We start from the raw sequence: 6,400 nt of genomic DNA on the forward strand, positions 1-6,400 counted from the left end.
CAATCATGAACAATAATAATTAAGGTAAAAGCATATAATAAAGAATCATGAATAAGATAAAACAGATAATCAGAGTGCGAATAAAGATGATACCAAGTGTATAGATATAATTCAAAAGGGAGAGAGAGTGATCAGAAGTCACTTCCTCACATGGCAGCGGAAAGTAGATAATTCAAGTTAAGTTACAAAATCAACATCTAAGGAGTATATCAAAGAAAGTTAAGTTACAGATCCGGTCTAAAAGAAGAATTCACAATGTAACATTAACAAATGTTTCCTCAGTCACATAAAGCACATCCTCATAATTATAGATATCCGAAATCCAGCACAGCTACTTCAGCACCAGTGCCGGGCTAATCCTGGTGCGTAGCATAGTCCCCTTTGGTACCCTCACAATAATCTTCATAGTAGCCACTACCCTAAGGGTAGTATGGCTCATCATAAGGTTCTTTAAAGGACGTGCCATCGGTCTCTTCAAAACTTGTAGGATAGTCAAACAAAACAAATGCACAAAAAGGAATGAGTTCAAAGGAACTTAGCAAGACAGTTAATCCATAATACATAAACCATATGATACAAGTCATAACATGATGCGAATGATATGAGACAGATTATGCAAATATGATTCTAACTTTACATATGCTAGTCTCTATGGTAGACATGCTTTAAGTCATAGCACCATACTTCCTTGGGTAGGTCTCAAATCACTCTTCCCTCAACCATCCAGGTATCTTGGGTTCTCTGGTGGGACTTGGGTTCTGCATCCCTCTCGGATAATTCCATGGTTGGGGTTTTGTCATCGCTCTCTCACATCACCATTGGTATAAGTATTGGTGCATGTCACGGTAAAGCCTAGCCCAATGCAAGTCATCTACTCAATCATATCATGTCAGATCCAGATACGTCCATTCCTCGCCCCGGGTGATCCTTTCCGGTATCCTTCACACTAGAATCACGGATATTACTCACCGGACTCATCAACCCCATTGGTCATCCACAAATAGTAGACGAGAAGCTCTCCCGTTCTCTCACGGATATGACTCACCGATCATCGAGCGCTCGTGAGCCCAAGTCTGACTATTCTCAACCCTACCAACAATGGCCCCTTTCGGGTATCCGTAATATGATCTATGTCCTCTCACGGGTTGGTTACCGGTCTTGAGCACCCATCAAACCATACTACTACCATGGGTCGTTCGGTCTCAATACCCTTCCGATTCGGGTCTGATATGACAAGGACATCCTAGCCATACATCTGGACAAGTCCTATGTATGTCATCCAATAATTCGGGAAAGCGTTGATGGACACCTTCGGAGAACATCCCATACTATTCCCTCCGATGTCCAAGGATAGAAATGTCAGTAGGACATTCCTCAATCCCAAATTATACTTATCCAATCACATTCTCAATTCATCATATCACACATACATGATACATCATCATATTGAAAGTCATATCATAACATCGCATGATTCAAGTGTATATGTAAATAACAATAATTAAATAGACATGATATACAAGAGTAATTAAACATGTTACTACTGTTAAAAGACAACTACAGTAGTCATATGATGTCTAAATAAAATTGATAAGCTAAGCATATCAAGTTGTCAATCATCATTGGATAAACACATAGTCCATATCATATGGGTATAATCGTCCTTACTTTAATCGAATCGGGAAATATAGCAGGTACCACTTAGAATAGTCCCCAACTTAGTGCTTGAACCCTAGACAACATATATGCAACATTAGAGAAGGAAACAATCAAATCGGAGATCAAACGGAGTGAAACGAGCAAGTGTTGAGTTGCTATCTTCCTTTGGTCAACTGACTCAGTCGACCAAGATGAACAGTAACGGGCAGCATAGTGAATTTGGGCCCGAAACCGATCTTCCGGGGCTCGGATTGACCCAAAACTTGGAGGGATTGATCATAGCAGTATAAGAACACTATACAATGAATATTATCATGATCCAATGGTCCAATTAGGAATACCAAAATTGAAACCCTATGTTCTATATGCTAAACATCAAGAATTGAAATGGAGTTTGTTGCAATGGCAAGGAATGATGGGGAATTAGCTAAGGAAGTGATAAGAACTATACTAGAATCATAAACCAATAGTAAATCAGACCTAGCATACATCAACACATCAATTTAGATCAATAAGACAAGTTGGAATGACAAAAATCATAGAAATACAATGCTATTGATTGTATTGTAAGCATAGCATATCAAGAATGAAAGAAAAACAATGGAAATGAAAGGGGAAACACATGACCAAGTGTTTGCAAGGTTGCAACACTTTAGCCATGGTCTCAATGGCAAGAAAGAGTAGAGGAATGAGTAGAATAGAGAATGAGAGAGAGAAATCATACCTTGAGGAAGCAATGGAGATGGGAGGCAATGATTGAGACCAAGATCCTTCACCAACTTCAAGGAATTCCCTAGGGAAGCTCACTCCTCGTTCTTTGGAGTCCCAATGATTAGGTTAGGCTTCTATTCACAAGTTCCCATAAAGTAGGCTTAAAATAATAGAGAATTTTGTGATTTTTGGATTTATTCATCCGCTGGTCAACTGGCTGGTTGACTGGTCAGTCGACCAAGCATGAACAACAACTTTAGACAGGGAATTGAAAGGCCAGACTGATCCAAATTGAGTTGGGTTTTCTCCTACAAGTCAAACAACAAGTCTAGATTTGATAAATACCTTCAGAACGAGATCGGAAGTGCATCACGTACTTCAACTACGCTTCCCCCCCTTCTAGGTGCAGTTTCTCACTGAACACTGATAGTGTATCCAAGTAAGGGGCATCACTGTCAATATCCATAGGCTCTAAGTCATACACCGAATCTTCAACTAAGAGGGCCCACAAGTCTCTTCTTCCACTACTCCGAGTCTTCGGACCTACAAACACCAATGGATCCGGGTCAGGGTTAGGGTTAGGAAAGGGCTGGATTTCACAAATACAATTATAAACAAGTCCTAAAAACAGTAGTATGATCATGCAGTTCAATTCCAATATGAGCAAACATGTAATTTAGGTAAGTTGTAAACGAACGTCCTTACCTTAACTTGATTTGAATAACTCCGGAGAAAAGTTAGAGGATAGGTCCAAAGTTTATCAAAGAAACCCTAAACAAACATAGATAGGCATTAGGAACAAACCCCCAAAGACTGGAGATCAAAATTGACCAAACTGGGAAAAGTTGCTGTCATTGACCACTTTGGTCGGTCATGCTTGGTCGCTTGGAGCAACAAAGGCTGAGCGACCAAGGTGCTCCTGTACGGACAGTAACTCTCTACTTTGACCCGAAACTCATCTTCCGGGATTCGAAACACTCCGAAATTTTAAAAAAAAATTTCTATAATAGTAGAATAAGATTATCTAGCATAGTCTAAGCATCAAGAATGATCAATGGAATAGAAATCAAATTTAATCATAAACTAGGCTTTTACCGAATTCAATCCGCGGATTCTACGAAAAGGCTAGAGAGAATGAGAATTCACTCTAGAAAAGAAAGAACAATAGATCACAATAAAAAAAACTATCATAGGAATGAATCTAACATGCAGTAGAAATCAAAGTCTTTGAATGAGTACACATTCATGAAGATTATACAGGATCTCTCTTTGAAATTCGGATCAAATTTCCATTGTCATCCCGAAGATAACAAGTCTTGGTCGATTGGTCGATTGACAGTCGACCAAGCCAGTCAACCAAGAGTTGTTAAGGCCCTTTACTCAGCCAATTTGATCCGTTTGAACCCCAATTCAATTGTTTTCTTCTCTGACATTAATTGTATGATTATCTAGGGTATCAACACTGATTTTGGGACCATACTTGGTAATCATTGAATCTATTTACAACTTCATTAAGGTAAGGATAGTCGTTAACTCAAGTATGTTAATTATACCAACATGCTTACATTATGGGAACTTATTGGTTATGATCATATGAGAAATCCTTTACTATACATGATTGTTATGTGTTTCCTTATCAATAATAGAATGTATATATATCATTTAGAATATCATGTTCAGTTTTACTTTATGATTCATGTATGATCAATCATGTTATGATATGTATTTGTTTATATGACGAATCATTGATTTAGTATAATATGATGAGATTGAGATTGTGATTGACTACGTATGACTTGGGATTGAGAGGTGTCCTTTCGACACTTCTGTCCTTGGACATTGGAGGGAGTAGTATGGGATATTCCTCGAAGGTGTCCATCGACGCTTTCCCGGGTTATTGGATGACATGTATAGGATTGTCTAGGTGTATGGTTAGGATTTCCCTTGTCGTATCAGACCCGAATCGGAAGGGTATTGAGACCGAATGACCCGTGGTAGAATATGGTTGAAGGGTGCTCAAGACCGGTACCCACTCCGTGAGAGGACTTGAACTATATTGCGGATACCCGAAAGGGGCCATTTATTGGTAGGGTTGCATATGGATAGACTTGGGCTCACGGGCGCTCAAGACCGGTAACCAACCCGTGAGAGGACGTGAGAGCTTCCTGTTTACTATATGTGGATGACCAATAGGGTTGATGAGTCCGTAATCCAGGATTACGCTGACTCTAGTGTGAAGGACATCGGAAAGGATAACCGGGGGCGAGGAATGGACGTATCTGGATCTGACGTGATATGACTGAGTAGATGACTTGCATTGGGCTAGGCTTTACTTTGACATGCGCCAGTACTTATACCAAACGGTGATGTGAGAGAGTGGTGACTAAATCCCCAACCATGGTTTTTGAGATGATTTTACCGAACTTCCCCGGGCAGACCCAAGATATCTTATGATTGAGGGGGAGTGACTGACGACCCAAAGAAGTATGGTGCCATGACTTAAAGGATGTCTACCTTAGAGACTAGCATACTTAAAATTAGAATCATCATTCATCATTGTCTCATATCATATTACATCCTATTTTGACTTGTGTTGATTGAACTGTGGATTATGAAACGACTTGCCTTGCTGAGTTCTTTTTGAACTCATTCCTTTTGTGCAATTTGTTAGATTACACTACAGGTACAGAAGACCTTGATGGCACGTCCTATGACCTGAACTATGATCCCGCATACTACCCTTCGGGTGATGGCTACGCGGAGAGTCAGGATTGCTATACCGAGGAGGATTATAGTGCGTACCAGGGTTAGCCCCACGTTAGTGAGGGAGCGGCCACGTTGGGTTTACTTTATCCATACTTTTGAAGAGGATATCATTAGGATAGAGGAAACCTATGTGTAGGCCCCATTTCTCTGGATGACTGTAATCATTTGGATATTCTCTCTCTAGTTCCTATGGATTTGTTCATAACACTGGGTGTAACTTAACTTGATTTATCATTGTTCCTCTGTTGGTGAAGGAGTGACTTCTGATCACTCTTTCTCTTTGAGACTCTGTTATTTAGAATTTGATACTTAATATATTTCCGCACTCTGATTTACTATCTTATCTTATTCAATTGATCTATTTATGGCTTGTTTTATACATTGATTATATTGTTCATGATTATGTTATCGTGTATGTGGAGGTATGGCCGCTTGATCTGGATCTTTGGGCTGTGGATCACATCCCGGGTATGCCAGATAGGATACCGGCTGGGTGGATGTGACATATATACATATTGTAAAACTAAGTTGGTGAGCTAGTAGAGAAGGGTTTGAGATTTGAAATATTCTAAGGTTGCATTTTGAATTTTTTAGGGATAAACTATTTAGTTTAGGAACGACGTCTATAGGCCACAGTGGGGGTGTCAACGGTTCAGTTTGGGGCACTTTCAGTTTGGGTTCAACGGTTTGCAATAAAACACCAAACCCAAACATTGCCCCTTTGCAAAATAGCAATTTCGGTTCAGTTTTAGTTTGGTGTGATTTGGGTTCCGGTTGACTAATAGTTTGAGCTGAAGGTTTGGTTTCGGGTTGCAGTGGTTTTCAGACCATTATCAATCCATTATCAAATTGTTATAGCCCATTTTGAATTAAAAGGCATATGGGTCTTGAATTTTACCTCATGGGCCAGGTTCAAACAAAGACTTTTTATTTTTTTATTTTTAAAATGAGAATAAAAACTAGCATTAATAAAAGTGGGTAATACGCCCTAGTCCATCCTACATATAAGTTTGGCTAGCATATCTCACTTAACTAAAAGTTGGCTGGGTTACTTGTGTATGGAGTGTTTCTACTTCCAACTAGCTAACTAGCTAACTAGCTTTAGATTGCTGGGTTAACAGGGGCGGACCCACTAAGGGGCCGGGGGACCATGCCCCCCCCCCCCCCCGATTTTTAATTTTTTTATATTATTTGCTTAGGTTTTTCATTTATATATTAATTTCCTTCATTTTTCTAGCTTTTTTCTCTTCTCACATGTGAAATA

This window comes from Hakea prostrata, chromosome 2, assembly GCF_041222555.1.
Source record: "Hakea prostrata isolate BN-2017 chromosome 2, UWA_Hpros_2, whole genome shotgun sequence".
Lineage (NCBI taxonomy): Eukaryota > Viridiplantae > Streptophyta > Magnoliopsida > Proteales > Proteaceae > Hakea > Hakea prostrata.